The sequence below is a fragment of the Chrysochloris asiatica genome, unplaced genomic scaffold, assembly GCF_000296735.1.
Source record: "Chrysochloris asiatica unplaced genomic scaffold, ChrAsi1.0 scaffold00176, whole genome shotgun sequence".
NCBI lineage: Eukaryota > Metazoa > Chordata > Mammalia > Afrosoricida > Chrysochloridae > Chrysochloris > Chrysochloris asiatica.
Window position 1 is genome coordinate 2,076,598 of NW_006408694.1, and position 9,749 is coordinate 2,086,346.

At 36.9% G+C, this 9,749-nt stretch overlaps 1 protein-coding gene across 1 annotated transcript in view; it reads right to left on the reverse strand.

Annotated features, from left to right (window-relative positions):
- The window catches only part of LOC102810528, a 373,438-nt gene that overhangs the window by 133,651 nt on the left and 230,038 nt on the right, over nt 1-9,749 (reverse strand). The window lies entirely within an intron of this gene.

The window sequence follows — 9,749 nt, forward strand, 5'->3', positions numbered from 1 at the left end:
TAATCATCTCTTATGCTGTCTAAAGAATGTATTTGCAATGAACAAATAATTGCTTTTGCAGAATTCTATCATGCAATCTCCAACATCATTTTTATCACCAAGGCCATATTTTCCAATTACTGATCCTTCCTCTTTGTTCCCAACCTTTGCATTCCAATCACCAATAATGATCAATACATCTTGATTGCATATTTGATCAATTTCAGATGGAAGAAGTTGATAGAATTCTTCTATTTTATCCTCGCTGGCTTTAATGGTTGGTGCGTAAATTTGAATAATAGTGGTACTAATTGGGCTTCCCTGTAGGCGCATGGGTATTTTCCTATCACAGTGTTGTACCTCATGACTGATCTGGATATGTTCTTTTTGACAATGAATGTAACACCATTCCTCTTCAATTTGTCATTTCTGACATAGTAAACCATGTGGTCATCAGATTTCAAAATGGCCAATAAAAGTCCATTTCAGCTCACTGATGCCTAAGATATCGATGTTTATGTGTTCCATTTCATTTATGACAACGTCCAATTTTCCCAGATTCATACTTCATACATTCCATGTTCTGATTTTCAATGGATGTTTACAGCTGTTTCTCTTCATTTTGAGCCCAAAGGGTCATGCCAGTCCCTTGTTCTCAGATGGAGGTCAATTTTGAAAAATCCAACAGTAGAAGCTACATCTTCAGAAAGCAAGCAAATCCCTTGCCCCATCAGCAAATGAAGGTCCCATGCTCTTCTCTCCCACAGGCTTTACTTCATTTGTGTCATCACAGTCAGCTCTACTTTGAGAAGGCATCTCTTTCCCAGTCGCATTTTTAGTGCCTTCCAACTTGAGGGGCTCATTTTCCAGCACTATGTCTGACAGTGTTTCTCTGCTATTCATAAGGTTTTCAGTGACTAAATATTCGGAAGTAGTTTGTCACTCTTTCTTCCTAGTATGTACTAATGCTTCCTAGTCTGTGCTAATGCTTCCTAGTCTGTCTTCATCTGGAAGCTCATCTGAAACCTGTCCACCATGGGTGACCCTGCTGGTATTTAAAATACTGGTGGCATAGCTTTCAGAATCACAGCAACTCACAAGACACCACAGTACAACAAACTGACAGACGAATGGTGGAAAGGATCCATTAGAGGATCATTATTCAACAGAAAACAATGTGGAAAAATGTTTAAGTTCTTATAGAAAGTAGACCTACTAGACTCATTGGAACTAGTGGAACCCCCAAATTTATTGCCATGAGATTTTATCTTCTTTACTGATCTAAATAAATTTTATCATGTGAAAATGCTGCAATTCATGACCATTAAGAATAAAACAGATATGATAGGATGAATGTAAAACTGATGTTCTCCCATGTAAACTCACATACATAATCACATAATTCACAATAAAAACTTTCAAAACAGAAAGTAAAACAGTGGCATGTAACAAAAAAAACACATTTGGTTGTTAAAATCTACTTGAATTTACAAAACAACTTTTAAAGTATTTTTAGAATCGCTTTAAGGATACAAATTAATTTATACCATGTATAAAACATTTTATTTTGTCAATTACATATAAAATTTCAAAGTCATTGCTATTTATTTTTATTAAATGGATTTAGAATTACTGTATACTAGAATAACCACTGGTAGTAAAGAAAATATAATTTTATTTACTCTCAATCTAGATGACTATAAAAAGATGGGAAAAGTGAGGGTTTTTTTTTGAAAAGTGAATAAATAAATGTTACAAAGGATCAAAACAAAGAAACACAAATAAAATTTTCTTCTAAAATCCATTTCAAAGTTTATATTCTTTCTTTTTGTGTAACTTTTCTTCACATTTCAGCAACCTATTAAATTCAGATTGTTAAGAATTTTATGTCTGTAGTAGAATGCTTTTTTTCCTTACTCAGTGAGCTACGTAGGTCTCATGTGCAAAACTCAAAGACACTATATCTAATGCTAACTTAGATGTTATATGTGATCTGATTTTTAAATTTTCACAGTTTAAGAAATTTGAAAAAAAAAAAAATGTGATGCTATGCAGTGAGACTGCTTTAGAAGTACTTGTTAAAGTTATTATAAGTTATCAGCATGTGTCTGTTAGTACAAGTTACCAGCTGACCAACTTTAACAAGGTGATAACAAATATCATTCTATTCACAGTATTTTCAGCTTGACAATAAATGCTCATTTGTAGTAAAAGACAATACTATTTATCTACTAGTCAAAATAATATATATGTATTCATATAGTTAACAGCTGTCAAAGAAATCAAATCTACTTTCCAATACAAATTTTACAAAGCATCTACAGAAAAGTGTAAAATTAACAGTAATTAAAACTTTTAGAAAAACACAAAAATAGTTCAAAATTTTAGATATAGATTCCCAAGAGTTTCCCTTATATGCATATGTGTACTAAAAAAAAGGCTAATACACAGAAAAAGAAACTATTATGCATACAGTAAAGGGTGGCTCTTTTTTAAAAGAGTTTTCCTTCAGGAATATGCCCTTGACTTAAGGTGTGTAATCAGAGAGAGAGTCAACACTACCTGCTTACTTGGTCCAAATGCTTATCCCTTGCACAAAGCATTTTACTTCTTTTTCTTTTTTAACCATGAAGAACACGGATTTGCAATTACCAAATCACTTAGGGTTATAGGTGGTAATCTCCCCACTGAAATACCTGTGATTATCTTGCCAGTCATCAATGCTCAGGGTTTTTCTTCTTTGAGACAGAAGAGTGCCCTCCACTTTATCTTGTCAATACAAACAGAGCTCATCCACATGAACTTGGTTATGAGATCACGACATGGGCATCACTATTAGGTTTCTGCCACATCACCAGAGGAGGCATTGAGTTTCCATAGAAATCATTGTGACGTCTTTCACCAAGAGGCTTGAGTTTTGGAAATCCAGTGACTTTGGGGACTTCCCAGCCAACAGGAGTGGGGGAAGGGTGGTGTCACATTCACAGAAGCTGTGTATCTAATTCTGAAGACGGCTGGTCTGTCTCATTTTCATTTTCCAACTGCTGTGCTAATGCTTCCTTATAAATTTCTACTATTGTAAACTCATTGTGGTTTTTGTTGTCACTAATTTGGCTCTGGGTCTCTAGTTGTTCATGCTCCATTTTATGTTTCAGGGGGGAGTCATCAAGGTCTTTCTCCATCTTCTGCATCTGTATCTCTTTTTCAAGTTCTTTGTCATTCTTAATAATTATAGATGATACTGGCTGGAATGGATTCACAATAATTGGTGCTGGGTCCAACTCAGCCAGACCACTAACATTGTTTCCATGGAGTTCAGACTGATCTTGCTCTCTTTTTCTTGTAATTTTCAAAATTGTTCAGCCCTTTCTCTTTTCTATTGCATCTCAAGAGCCTGTTGTATCTTTTGGGATGTGCTTATTTAAAGTATCAAAATCTCTTGCAATGATATGTAGCAGCGGATAAAGGTCTTTAAAAATGAACTTCTCAATTTTCTTTTCATACCCCAGAACAGCTGAATAAGGTTCCATCAGACATAGGCACTTGTGCTCATTAACCAGTTTTTCCAGAGACAGGCACTCAATCACATTAGATGCTCCTAAAGCCCCTTCATTGTTTTGCTTATTTGCCAACACCAGTATAGGCTTTCCTGATATCCTAGGATGTCTCAAAACTTTTGACATTGTTTCTTTTGTCTCTTTCATTTCTTTCTTTATCACTGGAATTCACAGCAAATATTACTCCATAGGATTCAGGTTAGTAATTCTTCCAGGTTCCCTGAATTCTCTTTCTATCACCTAATTCAAAGATGGTGACTTCAAATTTTCCTTGTCTGAGGTCAATTTTGGAAAATCCAACAGTAGAAGCTGAAAATTCAGGATGCTCTCCTTGGATTCCCTTTGCCATTGCAGTTTTACCAACATTATCAAGTCTCAACATCACAAGGGTCACCGTTCTGACAAGTTCCTGCCACTACTTGAGCCAGCTGCAGCAATTAGCCTTCATATTAAACATCTCAGGCCACTCCTCCTGCTGCCACCCATCTGAGCCCAGCAAGGGGTTTGGGTCAAATTCTGTGGGGTGCTGCTGCTCTGAAGAGGATAGGCACTGAGGAGAGGCTGCAAAGGTGAAGGCTGTTGGTCAGTACACCAAGCCATGGTAACAAAAGGACAACCCTACACTTCCTCAAGGATTGCGGGGCTGAAAATATAGATATCCAGAAGTATGGATAACAGAGTCATGACAAAGAAAACCCCCATGTTGACGTGCTCATGTTTCTCTGCTGAGAATCTCTTTAAGCCTTGAATAGAAACTACTCCATGAAGTCATCTTTAAACTAAACAATAGTTTAGCTCAACTACTAACAAATGTTTGCCTTAAAACATGTACTATTTTAATAGATTATCTATAAGTTAAATTTACAACAGTAATTCTAAAACACATTTATGGTGTTAGAAATTTATAGGTAAGGATAGTGAGAATGTTGATGTGATATAAAGAATGGAAGCCGTAACATTGAACTTTACATGTAGATAATGTTGAATGAATATATGTTTTGCTCTGCATATTTTCTACAAAAAAAATTAATGAAATAACAAAATTAGAGAATTCATACTTTCTGATTTAAAACATGCTATCAAACTACAGTAATGGTGTGATATAAAGCTAGACATATATGGAATAACTAAAAAGGGTTCTAGAATTTGCCCAGTGAAAGAGGCTTCTTGCAGAGCCTTTGTAGTATACAAAGACCTTAGGTGGAATCCTGAACCCCATCCAGAATATTCTGAGGTGGGAAATTTCCACTTGAAAAGACAAGCAGACCAGCATGGAGCAGCTACAGGAACAGAAGATACTTCTTGAAAGAAAGACCAGCAGGAAAAATCAAAAGAAAAAATGGCAGTCTTATTGAATACCACAAGAAAAAGCAAGTTGTCCACAGGAGAGTTATCAAGGCAAGCATTCAAGTCCCTTCAGGGCAACCTCCCTTCCAAGACTGAAACTCAAAGGGAATACATGAGCAGCCATCGTGCTGGCAACCAAGTTGGTATACTGATGAGTGGAATCAGGGGAGAAACAGCAATGAAGATGTGGGCTGAGTCCAACCAAGTTCAATAGACTCATGTCAACCAGGAATATGGTGAGACCTGGTTGGCCAGCAGTATGGTGAGACCTGGGGACTCCTGAACCCATGGACAAGGACATAGCCACAGAGGACTAGAGTGGAGAGCGAAGCATCCAGCTGATATGAAGTGAGGGAAGATGCACAAGAATGCCCATACTTGCAGATAGTACCCATGTGACCTACCTTCAATGACTGGATGATCAGAACTCGAGTAGAGGAAGAAATTGAATTGAGGCATATACTTACAATGGAATATTATTCAGCCATAAAAAGAAATAAAATTGTTGTCTTAGAATGGGTTCTCTAGAGATGAAAAACAGTGACACTTCTGTATATAAGAGAAGTTTATAACACAGAAGTAGCTCAAAATTGTAGAGGTGGGAAAGCAACAAGTCTGCATCAGATGAATCTGGAATGGCAGACAGGTCTGGCAAGAAGACACATCCAGCAGGCAGGCAGATAATAGAGCAGGCCACTGGCTAAAGTCCAAAGAACTGGATATTGGAGGATGAGCCAGATGCAAAATCTAGAGCCAGCAGAAAAGCAAGAAAGCTTTGCCTGAGTATCCATTATATTTGATGCAGCCACACCCTCTGAGGAAACATCCTTTCAATTGATTGGCTGCACATACTAATCATTATAGAGTTAATTATATCTGCTCATAGCTAATAATCACAGATTTACCTATAATATTCATAGCCAATCATCATAGAGTTAACTGTACCGTATTAAGTCTCATCACCATGCAGATAACCACATTTCAACTGTCAAACCACTGGAGTCCTTCCCAGTCAACGTTATACAAAACCTTAACTGTCAAAATGGTGATACATGCTAGGACACGAATGAATATAGACTATATTATATATACTGAGTGAAATAAATCAGACAAAAATAGAGCAAATACTGTATGATCCAAATTGTAAAAAATATCTAGAATATGTAAATGCATAAACACAAAAGTCTATTAGTGATTACAATAAATTGGAGGGGGTAGACACATGAGTTATTAATAAGGGACACAGTTTCTGATTGGAGTAGTGAAAAAAGATTTAATTGGATAGTGGTGATAGCTTTATAACATGATTAATAAAATTAATTTCACTGAAGTGTATACTTTGAAATGGTTAAAATACCATATTTTGTGACACACGTTTTGTATCACAATTGTAGTTGCTAGATATCATTAAACTGGTTCTGACTAATAATGGCCTTATGCCAACAGAATGAAACACTGCCCAGTCCTGTGCCATCCTTATGACCATTGTACTACTTGAGTTCAATGCTGCTGCCACTGTGCCAATCCATCTCATCAGAGGTCTTCCTCTTTCTTGCTGACCCTCCACTTCACAAAGCATGATGTCTTTCTCCAAGGACTGGTCCCTCCTGATAATATGTCTGAAGTATGAGATGACGTGTCACTATCCTGGCTTCTTAGGAGCATTCTGGTTATATTTGTTCCAACACAGATTTGTTTGTTCTTCTAGCAGTCCATGGACTCCTAGTGTGTTGCTATAGGATAAGCACTGGATTTCTAAGCATAAATTTGGTGGTTCAAATCCACCAGCTTCTCCTCAGAAACCCTATACAGGGTTGCTATGAGTTGGAACTGACTCAACAACACTTAACAACAACAACAAGCAGTCCATGGTACTTTCAATATTCTTCTCCAACACCAAAACTCAAATGTATTAATTCTACTACTTTCCTTATTCATTGTCCAGCTTTCACATGTATTGGAAAGGGCCAAAGAGGAGAGAAGTAAATGGCTATATACATACAGCCTTGCAAAAACAGTGTTCTGTGCATAGATACATGAATTAAGACATGGGCTGAATGGGTAATGGGGAAAGAATGGGATTTATATATCCCACAAATATGTAAGTGTTTGAAAGTGGATATTTATACATGAGTATTTAATATTCCTGCAAACACAACTATGAAGATGTGAAGTATACAGTAGGAAAAAAAATGATGAAAATGTCATAGATATTATCAAACATTTTAATACAATGAGCTGATAGGCCTGGACCATAGTCTCAGGAGACACCATGGTCAACTGGCATAACATCATCCACAAAGACAATGTTTTACATCTTAATTTGGTGAGTAGCATCTGTGATCTTGAAAGCACATGAATGGCCAACTGAGGTGCAGCTATTGGTTTCTCCATGTGCATAAGAAAGAAGAATGATGAGAATTGAATAATGGAAATTCATTAGTCTAGTTGGACTCCATTGGAACATGTGAACATCATATGAGACCAGAACTAGATAGGGCCTGCTACAAATACCAACTACAAATACATTAGAGGGCCCCAGATAGAGTGGGAGAAAATGTGGAACAAAATTCAAAATTCAAAAAAAAAAGACTGGCTTTACTGGGCAGAAAGGGACTTCAGAACTGCAGACTATAGCCCTGGACCACCTTCAAGTCTGGAAAGGAACGCACCCTTGGGTGAGTTGTAATTGGGGTCCAATTTTCAACCAAGTGTTATATAGGTTTATAGGGGAGACAATAATACTAGTAAGGTATGTTCACTGAAAAATTCAGCAATGCGACAAGTTATAAGATTAATATTTTAAAAATCAGTCAGATTCCTTCATACCAACAGAAAACTCTAAAAGGAAATAATACAAAGAATACTATCTACAATAGTACCAGCTACCAAAAAGATAAAATACTTTGGAATAAACCTAATCAGAATTACAAAAGGCTTATACAAAGCAAACTATAAAACATTACTGCCAGAAACTAAAAGAGACCTATATAAATGGAATAATATAACATGGTCATGGATAGGAAGAATTAACAATGTGAGCATATCAGCATTATCCAAAATAATCTATACATATAATGGAATCCAAATCCAGATTCTTTATGGCTATAAGAAAACCAATCACTAACTTCATATAGAAAGAAAAGAGTCCTTGGGAAGCTGAGTACTAATGAAGAACAAAATAGGAGTTCTAACACTTCTCGATTTCAAAACCTACTATATAGCTAGAAGAGTCAAAACAGCCTGGAACTGACACAATAATAGACCAATATTGATTGAGAACCCAGATTGATCAATATGATTGAGAAGCCAGGCTGATCTTTGACAAGTGCCAAAATCCATTAATAGGGAAAAGACAGTCTCATTAACAAATGTTGTTGTTGTTGTGATGTGCCGTGCAGTTGGTTCCGACTCATAGTGACCCTGTACAGGGTTTCTGAGGCTGTAAATCTTTACAGGAGCAGAAAACCTCATTTTCTCCCTCAGAACAGCTGGTAGTTTCGAACTGCTGACCCTGAGGTTAGCAGCCCGATTCGTAACCACTAAGCTACCAGAGCTCCTTCATTAACAAACAGTGCTGGCAAAACTGATTATTCATTTGCAGAAAAATAAAGATCAAACCTAACTTCATATAGAAGAACTAGCTCAAGATGAACCAAAGATCTAATAAAACCTAATATTATAAACATCATCCAACAAATATCAGGCACAAATTTGTTGTTTCTGTTCAGTGTTGTTGAGTCAATTCTGATCCTATGTATAACAGAACATAATACTGCCCAGTCCTAGGCCAACCTCACAACTGTTGCTTCTCTATGCTCAAGAATAAGTCTTAGAGTCACTCTGACATACACTTTGGTCTTTTCTTTTTCAGCATTCTTTTAAATGATTTTTTGCTTTCTTTGTGTATGATATTCTTTTCTTCTTGGATTTTATTTTATTAAAGTTTTTATTATGAATTGAGTGAAAATTTGCAGGGCAGATCATCAGTTTTATATTCAACAAACCATTGCAATGATCACAATCACCTCTATATACTAGCAGTAAATAATTCTGACCTCTATTTCCTGTGTGTGTGTTTTATGGATACATACTACACTGAAAAAATATAGTTATTTTAATATCCACAGGGCACATTTGGCAAGCCAGCCTCTGGCCCATAGGGACACTGACTTTCTCAGTCCATGGGTCTTTAGTCCTCAGATGCTCTATTGCTCTATGCCATCGCCTCTGCCCCCAACTCTGTTGTTGCTGCTTTCCTGGTTAGGATCCCACACTCCACTCATGCTCTTCCCTCTTGACAGTCCTAGGATTCTCTGTTCCTGAACTGATGGATTAACTAACCCCTCCTTTTAGGTAAACTTCTTCTACATTTACAGTTGTGACCATGCCATTAGTCCTGATAACAAATAGTTACAATTGAATCATAAAATCCTATCTCCATCATCCCCCATTCTCTTTCAAGAGACCCATCTGGACAAGAGGTAAACTATTCAGTGAGGATTCTATCTTACCCTCTTTGTTCTGACACTAAGCATCCTTATGAAATCTTGTAAGTCAGTCACCTTGTGCTTTTGTCACCTCCCCCCCTTTCTGATAGCCACAGTCTAAGGTACCCTTCCCTATTAACCCAATGCAATGAAAACATAAGCTTGATCCTTGATTTGAAGAATCTTTCCCATTCAGTTGGAATTTTGGGCAACTACATCCATAGGTCCAGTTCATGAAACAGTAACAATTTATGCTTGTTCCCTGTATCAAACTTCTTTATCTTCATCTGATCAAGTTCTGGACAGCAAACCACCCAAGTTAGGTCAAATGGGTACTATCTGCAAGTTTGGGAGTACTCCCACAGCTCCCTACTAC